This window comes from Lycorma delicatula, chromosome 1 (genome assembly GCF_047948215.1).
Source record: "Lycorma delicatula isolate Av1 chromosome 1, ASM4794821v1, whole genome shotgun sequence".
Classification (NCBI taxonomy): Eukaryota; Metazoa; Arthropoda; class Insecta; order Hemiptera; family Fulgoridae; genus Lycorma; species Lycorma delicatula.
Genome location: NC_134455.1, coordinates 253,064,179 through 253,078,905, shown reverse-complemented (window position 1 = coordinate 253,078,905; position 14,727 = coordinate 253,064,179). Strand labels below are relative to the sequence as shown.

Below are 14,727 nucleotides of genomic sequence, written 5' to 3'. Positions count from 1 at the left end.
GTCATTGTATAAAGTTATTGCACTTAAAACCTAAAAGACCATGTTTTTTGTGATTGAATCTTTCTGTTTTCCGTTGGATATCCTGAAAACTACGGGAGATACAGTTCTAAGAGCGATTTTATTCTATATTTCAGGCCAAAAAACATAAGAAACCTTTAAGCCTCTTACGCCTAAAAGATTTTAGTATGGTCCATTTCACCGGCGGAACTGAAATTCGAGCGAAACTTTTCGCCAGCCGAAACTTGATAACAAGGGTTTTTGGACATGCATTTGAACTATCTCTTTTCCTTACTTCAAGCTCTAGACTCGGTTCCCAAATTATTTATTACCCTTTCCTCATAAATCACTCGGTACACTGCCTTAATGATGACTGGAAATATTTTTATAGACATGTGATGTAAATGTAAAAATTTGCAGCAAAATCATGAAACTTATTACCACAAAACACATTGTCATCTTGATCAGTGTCTGAGATAGTACACTATGCCTATACCTATGTATCTCTATTAAAATTTTATCCAATCCTAAATTGTTAAAAAAACATTTTTTAAAGTAAAACTCAAAATCGTAATAAATCCATGAAAAATAATATCAAATTGGATATTTATTACTCTTCCAATAACATTACATTTTAAGATATCGATATTGTCTCATTCATCAATAACTGATGTATAACCAAATGTCGGTTAGTCAAACATATAAACATCAGTCCTGATCAAAATTTCACAGCAGAAATAAAGTGGTTGGTTCAACACGGCTTTACAAAAAGAAAAATCTGTGTGGTAGACCTCAAAAAAGTTATTGCAAGACTTAATTCTGAAAAAAAAACAAAAAAAATACAATATTGCTGATATTAGGGTTGGAATGGTAGCTCTCTACTTTTCAACCAGAACGTTCTGGATTCAAATCCTAATCAAGCTTGTCATTTTTTCAAATACTATAAAATTTATTCTCGCTATTAGTAACTGGTATTTAATGGATCTATATACCTGTTGTTATCTAAAAAATATAAAATTACTTTATAAGCTTTTGTTGTTGTTGTACGAAACCTTTTTGCTTTTTACCCCACATTTCTTGATAACTACAAAAAATATAGTCTGGGACCTATTTTTTTTTTTGCAGTTTTTCAAGCCATATTTCATGTAAAAGCATTAAATTTGGGAGCCAAGAAATACATTCCTGCTAATTGTACCGAAGGCGTAAAAATTTTTCGCCAGCCGATACTCATTAACGAAGCGTTTCCAAACCAATGTTTATATAACATTCTTTACATTCACCGTTAGAATAAATCCTTAAACTTAGTTACATTCTTCGTGATGAGTCACTTTGTACATTATTTTTTTAACATTAGTTTTCTTAAACTGTCACGCAAAAATACTTAATATATTGAAATAATATATGTGTATGCTGTAATAATCCTGTTCTAAGAAAGGACAACATTAAACATGTTTTAATTAAAAAAATATTTTTTAAAAGTGCAAATTACATAGCCCGTCGGCTATGTAACCACCGGTCTGGTGGTATGGTTAATTCGTCGTCGTAAATCAGTTGTTTAACAGCTGATTTTCGAAATCGAAGGTTCTGAGGTCAAATCCTAGTAAAGGTTAGTTGCTTTTATACGGATTTTAATTCTAGACAGTGGATACCGGTGTATTTTGGTTGTTTGGGTTTAAATAATCACACATTTAAAGAATGTCGGCCTGAATCTGTACAAGACTACACCTCATTTACATGTCATACATATCTTCCTCTTCTCATTGAGCCGTATGGAGGGTCACTTTTTGTTCATTTGTTGAACAGTTTGCAACGTACACATTAGGAAAATAAAAAAAAATATTAAAAAATACGAATTACAAAGGTAGTTTGATCGTATAATCAGACAATCAAAGCTTTTTAGAGTACAAGTATGTATTATTATTTTTTTATTTTGGGGGGGATTGACTTCTATGGTCACTAGCCCTCGTCACATTCTTTAAAATAGAGATTAAATCACCATCAAGTTTGTTATATATAAGGGTGTAAAGGACCCTTACATTTTATTTAAAAACACCAAAACAAGACAGAATATCTACACACAAACACTACAGGGTGTAAAGGCCCCCGATATTAAAATTAATAAAAACAAAAATATAAATGAAAAAGAACGGTATCACAATACCAACATTTCCTTTTTTTCTCCCTTATTTTATTTAAGCACCTCTGGGGCAAGTGGAACCGCCGTTAAGGAACACATCAGTCAACCCAGGATCACGTGGCAGTTGACTACTACCCCCTATAAATTGTCCTGTAGGACTCAACACATCGGGATCCCCCTCCCATCATAGTAGCAATTCGACCACTAGTTCAGGATGGCCAAAGAACCCTTCGGCGGAAAGGCTGCCCTTCCCGGTTCTGACCTACCTGGCTCCAGGCTTGCCTTGCGCATACCATTTGCTCCGCGCCCTCTTTCCACCCTCGAGGGTCCCCCATGCCATCATTGTATATGCCCCGACTCCCACACGTTTGCATGCAGGCGAGCCCGGGCGCCCTAGGCAAGAAGGCTACCTCCCGGCTCTATAAGTGCCACGCTTCAAGACTCCCCTTTTATACATAGAATTAACTATTCAGTTAGATATTTCTTAACACAGCTTCAATTTGCTTAAAATTATTGCTTATTATTATTATTTTTATACTAATTTTTGAAATAAATTTTCCTTAATACTTTTCTCAATTTTTTTATATATTTATGAAGGAAGATTTGTTAAATATTAGAAATACATCAGACCACATACCACTTGATTGTATTATTGTATTATAACAATCCGATACTGAGAAATAGTAACAAGGAAAAATGAATTTATGAAAGCGTGGATTTAACATATATTACTTTCTTATAAGAAGTAAAGGAAATATTGTGATTGCGAAAAATTTAGTTTTTCAGATTTCAAAGGAAATATCCATTTTGACTAGTTTCGGCGTGATCTCTACGTATTTATCTCGCATAACTCAAAAACGATTAGCCGTAGGATGGTGAAATTTTGGATTTAGGACTGTTTTAACATCACCAAAAATGTCCAAAAGAGCCCATACTGTAAAATATTTGGATTTTGGACTTTTTCTTAACTGCAGTAATAAGCCCTCATTGAGAGCTTTTCAATGATATATCATAAGTGATGCTTATTTTCTTGGTTCCAGACTTAGAGCCAAATAAAATTTTAATTAATAAAATAGTTGGATCTTACAAGGGGAAGGCACATCGGTTCAAATCTAACTTCACCTCTTTTTTTTAACTTTTTTTTTTAATTTAAATACATTGATTTTTAATAATTATTAACCTTTGATTTGACATTTTTTTACAATAAATAATGATTCAATAATAACAACAAAAAAGAAGAATTTGAGAAAATATGAGAAAAATATGAGAAAAGTTATTAATGAAATAAAATTTTATATATTTTTCATTTAAAAAAAAAGTGTTTATAAGTAATTCAATAGGCGTACAAGGAAGTCTGCAGATGTCCAAATCATATTTTTCTTTTATTTAATTTTCCTAATATGTACGTTGCAATCTGTCTAACTAGTGAAAAATAAGCAACCTGCACCCCCAAGGCCCAATAGATGAGGATGGTATGTATGGTATGCAAATGAGGTGTAATCTTGTACAGACTCAGGCCGACCATTCCTAAGATTAGTGGTTATTGAGTCCCAATCACCAAAGTACATCGGTATCCACTGTCTAGCATTCAAATCATTTAAAAGATTTTACTAAGATTTGAATCTCAGAAACTTTGACTTCGAAAATCAGCTGATCGTGGCCAATCAAACTGGCCATGATCTTGTAATGACGAGTTTACTACTAGACCAGCCGGTGGCCTTAACAATAAAATTTAATGAAAAAAATTAAACTTTAATACCTATGTTATTTATAAAAGAATTTTTTTTAATAAAGCTATATATCATTTTAATAAGTATTATGTTTACTGTATTTCTTATATAAACATTATAAGTTTTACAAAATTGAAAAGAAAATATAAGTTAGATGAATAGCTTTTATTAAAATGTACAATAACAATAAAGTTATTGATTTATTTAATTTATATCACAATAACAAGAGTGTGTTATTATTAAAACAATTGGCTTTAACTTACCAAAAATTATTTTACTGATGATTGTTCTTAAACACTGTAAAAGTATAACTAATAATAAAAAATAATGTAATTTTGAAAAGATATTTTTTTTGTTTTAATATTAATGATAAAACAAACATTAGTAGTGTATAATTATTTTCAAGGAAGATTTAATTCATTACGTAATTAAAACGAAATATGCTGATAAGAACCCTTAAAAACAGAATTAAAATGTTACATCAGAATTTATCAGTGCAAATTACATAATAGCAAACAAGTGTTACTGAACGCGACCTTACATTACAACTTGAAACTTAACAACTGTTCTGACCTTCGTTCCTTAGTAATTTTTATTCAAAGAAGCTCTGAGTTATCGTTTAGTCTTGTCTTTCTAATAAATAGATGACCGCGATAGTGCTGCTCCTAAAACAGTATCGTGACCGTTACATTAACTACATCTGCTTTAAGTAATATATTGACTAGTTTTAGCCAATATTCTATTTATTTTTAACAAATCAGTTAATAACGAATTATGTGAAACGATTAAAATAATAACTCGAATAATTTTATACACTTAATTAAGAATTAAATTCTTAAAACGAATTGCTTCCTTTTTTGATATAAATGAGTTTTACCGACAACATTCATTTTTCACACGATATTTTGAACAGTTCTTTTACATTAAATAACAACATTTTTAAAACTATAACGCACATTGTGAACATGCTCTAAACAATCGCGTCGCTCGACCCGACTCTATTTATAAAGACTATTGTCATGCACGACATCACAGTCCACTACAAAGTTTTCATTGAGTAGCTGAAATTATTTTATTTGATCTTTTCGTAAAAAAAATTGATTGAAAATATTGTCTTCCTATTAATGCCTCCCCAATATATTAACTATAAATTATGATTGCAGTGTAACGAAGATAACATAAATAAGGTTAAATGAGAAATATTACTATTGTAGGTATTACAATATTTTATATTTTGTTACACAAGATGTAAAAATAATAAACATTGAATAAGTAAAAAAATTACCAATAAATGAAATTCTGTGTTAGTAAAAATATTATTTTATAAAGTTATTAAAACAGTACTAACTGTGACGGCACTGGTGTATTCCCGAATCTATATTTACATGTGTGACATGTCATAGTTTTAAAAATGTTGTCCTTTAATGGAAAAAATTTTGCACTTTTAAGTATTTAATTTCGAAGTCAGTAAGATAATTGCTTTATTTAAATGCTCAATTAACTACTCTTAATTATACTGAATACTGACTGAAGGGGCAATGAAATGCATCAGCTCTGAGGTCTAGTCCAGATTAAAGAAGTCCTTATTAAGAAGATGTTCAGCACTCCTGATTTTTTATAATGTAGTGGTTTGTATAAGGTAACTCTGAATAAATCGATTGGGCATTTCAAAGAAAAGTGTCCATTCAGAATTGTGATATCATTTTAATTGATTTAAATGTACTAATCTTATACAAAATCGTGTTACTCATCTATTTTAACCACTCATATTTTTAAATAAATCTTACCATTAAAAAATTAGACAGATATTTTTAAAAACAAAAGACTTTTGGTTTTAAACTTCTTTATTATTAAACCAGTCAGCAATGAAATTCAGTCTTAACATTTGTAATGTTCAAAAAAAATTATAATGCAATTAAATAGATATGAATATTTATTCATGTGATTAAGGTAAAAAAATCATTTCTTTCTTAATATTTGAGATAACATCAAAGAAACAAATTGCAATTAACGGTGACTAATAATTTATGTCTCATATTGTGAATGGGATATAGTTAAAAGATAATTTATATGCTGTAAAAGAAATTTTCAAATCAGTTGAACTGTTTATGGGTGGCAAGATTGTAAATATGATAGTTGAAAATGTATGCCTGTTAAGAGAAAATTTATAGTTACATATACACTCCTGAGATAATAATTATTTATAGATTTTCTTAATCTTGTAAATCATGAAAATCTCAAAAATTACATATTGAAGTTACATAGTAAGGAACCAAGGACAAACCAAGGACATATTTTTGAAACTACTTAAAAATCTTAACAATTTACTGAAAGATTAAATTTTATTTATTCAGTTGTATTTTTCACTGCACGACTTTTTTCAAAAATGGTTTGTTTATTTGTTTTAATTACATCATAAAATTCACAACAAGAAAGTTCTGAATTAATTTTAACATGTAGCAGATGTTTAACAGTAGATACTAAAAGTCTACCCCTTTCTGTAGACCAAATGTTCCCTGTAATTGAAAAAACTCTCTCTACTAGAGCAGATGACCCAGGCAAAGACATCGCAAATTTAATCATTTTAGAAATATTGCAACATGAAGTATCAGTCTTTTGAAACACCTTAAAATTTGCTTTCCACTTCTCTTCAATAGCATCTGGTACTTTTTCAGAACTTGAACAACAACCTATCCTTTGGTTTTGAATTACATGGTTCAACAATGTACATTCATCAAATAGGTAACCAATATTTATAGAATCTTTTATAATTTTATTAACAACTTGTGCATTCTCTTCTAAATCAGACCAGGCAATTTCAGTTCGTAAATTAATCCACAGAAACTTACTAATTTTGTCAAAACTGCTTTTACTTCTTCTTTTCTGAAGTTGACAAATTAATTCAGAATATGTCTGAAATGCTTCTGTTGTTGTGATAGAACTAGCTTCCAATTTCAGAATTACATTATTAAATAACTGTAGAGTACCAAATAAAGATTTCAAAAAGAGTTCACTTTCTAAATTTTCAAAAAATCTAATGATAATTTTTGGCATTTGTCACAAGATAAGGAGTATGATTTTAGGCCATCAGAAATGGAAAGTGTTTTTCCTATTGCAGGTAACAAACTAAGGAATCTTGTGCTGCTATGAGAATAGATTTTGTAATCTATTTCAACAAATTCACAAAACTCTTTAAGTTTCGTTTCTCTTATTATATATATATATATATATATATATATATATATATATATATATATATATATATGAAAATATTTGTAAATTTTTATAATAATAACTTCTGTATCTAAGGGTAGAGAATCACATGTTGTTTGTACTTAATTGTGTACATGTGAGCTGAACAACGAATTCCTAAAATAGGTCTATCTAAATCACTTTGAACTTTTCTGAACACGTTTTCATTCTCCTTCCTTCACACCACAAAAGATACTGAGTCAGAATTCGAGCAGTTTCACCTGACACTTCATCAAAAGTGTCAGGTGAAACAGTCATAAGAGAATGTTTAAAGAGGCAATGTCGAACATAGAGGTCTAAAATTAAAAAAAATCCTTGCCAGTCATAAAATCTCAAACCCTAGACAGCACTAAAAAACCAGGACTGTCCGGGCTAATCCTGGACGTATGATAAGCCTAATTAAATGGAATTAAATGAAAATGATCATTTAACAATCATTTTCATAACTTTGTTATCTCTGGACAGAACAACAGATTTAAAACAAAAAATGTAATAATCTCATAACATGACTTCTTGATGTTAATCTAAATAATAATAGTACTAACAAAGAAATCCCCCTGTTTATAAAAATTTATTTCTAAAAATCCACATTAATTTTACTATCTTTTTTTAGCATATTATGAATTTAAATAAATATTTTATTCGGATTCGTGTGTATTAATTCATAATATATGTCAGGAATGAGAAGATATTCTGTAACATGGATATGTAAGGAATTGGCACAGCATTACTCTGATGGATCAAGTGTGAGAACCTTGATTAGATAAGGATCTCAAAATATACAATTAATTTTAAAATAGATGTGATTAAACTACACATTAATTATTTGAAGTATAAGCACATAAAATAATAATGTTAAGGTAAGTACAAGAAGATATTAGATATATGATATAAACACAAATTAATAGACAATCCAGAAGACATTAATGAAAATTATTTAACTTATATTTAGATTCGTTTTTCTTATATTTTAAATCCATTTGTTGGAAAATTGTATTGAATATTTACATAATTTACTAAAAATGGCAAAAGAACCCTTTTTTATATTGTGATGCGTCACATGAAAAGAATTTTGTTATCTGGTTTGATAGAGATGGATGTTATTTTTTAAGCATAACAACACCAATGCAAAGCATCTTTGCATCATAATTAACAAAGATTACACGATTATAAATGCAAGCATAACAAAAAATTAACATTTAATTTTTGAAATATTGATGTACATGATTAATTGGATATAAGATATTTCACCATTTCTGTTTACAGTATAATTATAAAAATACATTAAAACAAAAATGTATTTATTGTTTTATTTCAATAAAATCAGATTTTTCATGAACTTGTATGTTTTTTATGCTGATTTACATTAAAGTTTTACTAAAGAAAACAGATGCATAGTACTTTTTTTTAATTCATTTTTTTTTTGTAAAATTTATTTTTAAAGCAATTTTTAAGATAATTCAATAATGAATAGTGTTAGTTGAAATTGTAACATAACCCTCATTTTGTGTTTCTCTATGAAAATCTTTATTTCCTAACAACACAAATATTACTTAACATTAGAGTTGTCATATTATGAGAGTAAATTAAAATTAAAATAAATAGTTTCTGATGTGCTTTAGAGGAGCAGAATCAGATCAAAATTCTTTGCCAGCTGACAATTGGTAGTGAAGCATTTTCAAACTAATGTTTATTTGAAATTTCTTCTTTATTTGCATCAGTAGAACATCTCCTGAATGGTTCTTATATTCTTTCAAATCACTCTGTGTTATCATATTTTAACATTTAAGTATGTTGTAAGATTTTGTCAAATATACATTTTGAGCATCCCTGAATCGATTTTGACTAGTTTGGGTGTGACGTCTGTTTGTATGTATGTTCGTAGGTATCTTGCTTAACTCAAAAACGATTAGCCATAGGATGTTGAAATTATGGATTTAGAACTATTGTAACATCTAATTGTGCACCTTCCCTTTTTGATTGCAATCGACTGAACCAAAAGTGTCAAAAAAAATTTGGATTTTGGACTTTTTCTTTAACTGCAGTAATAAGGCCTCATTGAAAGCTTTTCAACGATATGTCATAAGTGGTACTTATTTTCACTGGTTCCAGAGTTATAGACAAATAAAATTTTAATTAATGAAATATTTGAATCCTACAAGCAGAAGGCACATCGGTTTGAATCTAACTTCATATACATATATTTTTATTTACTTCTGTTTTTAAATTTAAATATATTAATTTATTTATAATTATTAACCTCTGACTGTAAAAAAAATTACAATAAATAATAATTCAATAGTAACAATAAAAAAAATCAAAAGGTATTAGTGAAATAAAATTTTATGTAATTTTCATTTAATTCAAAAATTTTTACAGAGGTAATTAATTTTTAATAAATCAGTAAATTTAAATTAGAAAAAAGTTATAAAAAAATATATGTATATGAAATCAGATTCGAACTGATGTGTTGCATGGTTATGGATGTGACATGTTCTTACTTACACCATATAATTACTTGAGCAATGTGAAACAAAATTATACATAAACTAATATGAAATCCTAATTTGAAAACCACAAAAAAATGTAATGTAATGTGGTGTTCATGCAATACAATTGTGCAACTGTCCACTTTATTAAAGAATTGGAGGGTCATATCTCACTTTCAAATTCTTTTACAAATTGAAAACATTCAAGGAAGTTATGTGGTGTCCACATCAACTTTTTATATATGTGTAGAATATCAAGGTTCTTGGATTTGTGATTTTAATTTTAAATCACATTTAGATTGTAAATCACATGTAGATTTAAAGCCTACTTGGCTGGTCTAGTGGTCATCACCAATCAGTTGTTTAACAGCTAATTTTTGACGTCATAGGGTCTGAGGTTCAAATCCTTGTAAAACTTGGTTTTATACGGATTTGAATACTGGACAGTGGAGATCGGTATACTTTAGTGGTTGGGTTCAATTAACCACATGTCTCAGGAGTGATTGGCCTGACATCTGCTCACATCTTTACTTGTCATACATATTATTTTCATCTCATTCCATGCGGTGGAGGGGGGGGGGTTTCCTTATTGTTAACTAATTGCAAGTAACAGGTTGCAACATACACATTAGGAAATAAAAATAAAAATGTATATTTAGATTACAAAACCTTAATGTTAGATTGGATCAGGTGTGTATGGCAAAAGCGATCAGAAGATTTACTTAATAAAAAAAAATACCGGTATGCTAGTAATGGATAGTTATCGGGGGCATACGACTGATAGAGTAAAAGGCATTTTAAAAAAGGGTATGACAGACCAAGTAATAATTCCAGGTGGATTGACATCTCTATTGCAACCACCAGATGTCTGCATTAATAAACCGTTTAAATCTGCATTAAAACAACTTTACAGTAAATGGATGGCTGATGAAAATTTCTTTATCAGGCCTACAGGAAGAATCAAACGCCCAGATTTTAACCATATTTGTATTTGGATAAAAGATGCTTGGGAAGTTATTTTCACGGAATTAGTAAGGAAAAGTTTTAAAAAATGCGGAATATCTAATGAACTTGATGGTAGTGAAGACGATCACTTTTGGCTGAGGGACGTGGAGACTACAGGTAACTCTTCGTCAGACATTGACAGTGACATTGATTAGTTAAAAATAAAATCCCATATGAAAAAGTGTATTGAAATGATCCATTTCAACATGATACTTTCTTTTCGTTTTACTGGCCTACTGATTCTGAACTAAACTAGTACTTATGGTAATTAATTATTAATGTAATATTAATATTGTAATTTAAATGAACGAATTAAATGCTTTACTTTCTGAATATTTTCATATTTACGTTTTTTTTTTTTTATCATATCTGTTGCACTTTAAAATACCGGTACATACTCAATTTTTTTTTTAGATTTTCGGTCAAAAACTTGAAAATCGAGGTGCGGGGCTTATTAGGTGATGGGGGGTACTCGAATAAATATGGTACTTGCTTCCAATATTTAAGGTACTATTCCAGAAAAATTTCCTTTTAAGTTCAAGCATTAAACAGATTTCAAATGCTGTAATGAGACGGAAATTAAGCTAATAATGGTGGATTCGTGGTGCTACTAAGAGTTTAAATTTCGTTAAAAGGAACTGAAAGTACTCCTTATCGTAATTCTAAGAATCTTACTTCATCAGTTTTAATATGACAAAACACGTATTTAAGATTTTCCGACTTCCGGAAAATCGAGGTATTTATTAGAGGTTACTCTAATAAATACGGTAATTCAAAATCTCTCAAGTTTCACTCAGAGTAATATATTTTAGTAGTAAAGACTGTGATATATTTTAGTAAAGATATTTAGTAAAAGGTTGTTTATGCATCATGTCCAAACAAGTGGTATTTTATATTCTGAACATTTTAAATACATGCTGAATTTTAATTAACCAATTTAATAATAAACGTTCAACATAATGCAAAAATAACATAACAAAATTATTAGTTTAATTGTAAGTCTTATAAAACTGTAAGTAAACTTACAAGTATAAGTTTTTAATTTTTTTTTGTAACACCCAATTGAAAATTAATTGATAGCATGACAATTTTTTAATTTTGTAATTTTTTATGTGTTCATTCTCCTCAGACTTCAAGAGTTGAAAACAATTTTTTTCTATTTTTAAAAAAACTTTTTAAACTTAAAAAAAATAAGTTTTGTGTAAATACATAAAAATTAATACATATAAAAAAATATGTATAAAATACATTAATACATATTGTGTATTAATTTTAATTATACACATCATTATTCTATCATGTGTATTTAGGGCCTAAAATCAATTAATTACAATATTAACTGTAAAATCTCATTGTCCAGTTGATTCTAAAGGAGTGAGTTTACTTAAAATGTATTTTTTACAGTATCCACATTTATCATCATTTTATAATTTAAAAGATGTTCTTACACGTGATGGATGGAAAGACCTCACAAAGAAATTATTACTCTCAGTATTTGCAGGCTGATCAACACCCAGCCACCACTTATCATAAATGTAAGTAAGATAATTTATTTATATTGAAAGTCAAATTCTCCAAAGGAGCTTGTGCTGTAACCATGTCTTAAAAATTCTTGGATTTTGAAGTTCTGTAGCTTCTGATAGTAATTTTATCAGTAGGAACCTGTCTGTGTCTAGTTTTTCTTTAATTTTGTTTGTCTTTACAAAAAAAATGATTCCCCTTGATATTTTGGATAAAGTACATCTCTTCTGGAGATAAAATTTGGTGACTTCACTTTTAATTGTATCTCCATTGCCAACACATGCATTTTTGCCATGAGATGATGCTGTAAAATTCTATTTCGCTTCAGCTCCAAAATCACTTATGTGATTGCAAATGTTAATAAAACATACTGGCATCACGGATACCAGATGTCTTTGGTGGTTGGGTTTCAATTAACCACACATCTCAGGAGTGGTTGAACTGAGACTGTACAAGACTACACATAAAACAGAAAATTTTGGTGATACTTACGTCAACCCACTGGGTTGGTCTAGTGGTTAAATTCGTCATTGTAAATCAGCTGATTTTGAAGTTGAGAGTAAACAGGTTCAAATCATAGTAAAGTCAGTCACTTTTATACGGATTTGAATACTAGATTATAAATACTGGGGAGTGGTTGGATTTCAATTTACCACACATCTCAGGAATAGTCAACCTGAGACTGTACAAGAGAACACGTCATTTACATTCTTAAATATCATCCTCATTCATTCTGTAAAGTAATACCTTACAGTGGTTCTAGAGACTGAAACAGAAAAAAAAAATATTAATAAAAATTTTTTTTAACTTTTTACTGAGCTGATGATCCATCACTAAAATAAATTTTTTTTTCTTTTTTTCACTGAAGATGCACTTCTTCAACTCCTCCTTTAACATTAATGACACTAACTGTACTTTATTATTGCATCTCTGAAATTTTGTGCAATGAAATTTCACAGCTGACGTTAAAATAAATTGTTCTGGTCACATCAAAATATGTTAATTCTTTAATATATAAATTCAGAATATACCATTATATATGTGTCAAGATTATTTGGAGTTTACATTTTCGATGCTACATACCAATATTGTCAAACATTTTCTTGATCAGTTAACTAGGGCCTAAATTTATTTTTTAACATTACAAGAGCTTTTGTCAAATTAACTTTACTCTGTGGCTAAACCAAAGTATAATTCTTGGAACTTTAATTATGTTAGTAAGTAAGTATATCTAATTCTTAAAAGAAGAAACTATGCTTTTTGGTTTTCGAATCTTTTGGGAATGTTGTAACTAGAGTATCTTGCTTATTAGGTGAATATTAATAGTGTATCTTTTACTGCTTATTCTGCTTCTACAGGATTTCAAAGCAAATGATTTCTGAATTTTTATAACCTTTCTGATTTAACATATATGATGGGAAAGAGATAAGATGAAAAAATAATACATTTTAAAAAATTCTGCACTTTTGAACTTTTATAAAAATGAAGAAAGGGAACATCAGATTTCAAAATTCATAAATAGGCTCTTTAGAATTATGTTTAGAAGAAGTATAAATATTGAAACTTATGTCCCTTCCCATCACAGTAAAAAACTTGTACAAAAATTGAAATTTTTGCTTTCTAAATGATCTTTCTTTTTCCTGCTTAGCCTCCGGTAACTACCGTTTAGATAATTCTTCAGAGGATGAATGAGGATGATATGTATGAGTGTAAATGAAGTGTAGTCTTGTACATTCTAAGTTCGACCATTCCTGAGACGTGTGGTTAATTGAAACCCAACCACCAAAGAAACCAGTATCCACGATCTAGTATTCAAATCCATGTAAATATAACTGACTTTACTAGGATTTGAACACTGGAACTCTCTAAATCAGCTGATTTGGGATGACGCGTTTACCACTAGACCAACCCGGTGGGTTAAGCATTAAAAGTAGCTAATATGTCCATACCCCACACAACGGCAGAAAACCTTATATTGTCTACTGCAATTGATATGGTTAGTTTTTAATAGGTGTGGAAAAAGCAAAAAAAATTGAAAAAACTTCCGCTTTCTAATGATATAGTATCAATGCGAATCAATAACATGGCTGCCAGTATTCATGATCATATAATTAATCAAGTGAGTTCAAGTGAATTTTTTATTATTCTATTTGATGAATCAACAGATATGGCAAAAATTTCTCAGTTCGTATGTTTTGTGAGATAATAGACTTGCATATGAATTTACAAGGACATGATAAACAAATTTTATTAATGAGAGATAAAGTTCATACTTTCATTAAGAAGTTTGGTATCTTGAGTATTTGTTTCAAAGCAAAAATTTTGATATGTTTCCACTCACTTCCGATTATGTTGAGAGAAATCTGGATAAAGAAGACACTATTATTCACCACAGTTTGGTTAGCAGGAAAATGCATTTGCACAAGCTAAAAATTCAGTGGGCTGAAAATTCAGTTCCCTGGAATATAAAAATGATTTCTCAAAGAGATGGGTACTGAATCCATTTAGGGAAAATAATGTTGCACCTGCTGTGTTTCCAGTTGAGATTCATAACTAGCTCATCAAAATGTCTGCCGATAAAACATTACAACTATAA

General features: G+C 29.3%; 1 protein-coding gene across 1 annotated transcript in view; it reads right to left on the bottom strand.

Annotated features, from left to right (window-relative positions):
* LOC142330463 (uncharacterized) overlaps positions 1-4,431 on the bottom strand; it is a 41,506-nt gene extending 37,075 nt beyond the window's left edge. Inside the window, exon 1 of the mRNA XM_075375710.1 lies at positions 4,128-4,431. The gene's annotated coding sequence lies outside the window, so the exon portion shown is untranslated. The remainder of the gene's footprint in view (positions 1-4,127) is intronic.
* Positions 4,432-14,727: the final 10,296 nt, after the last annotated feature.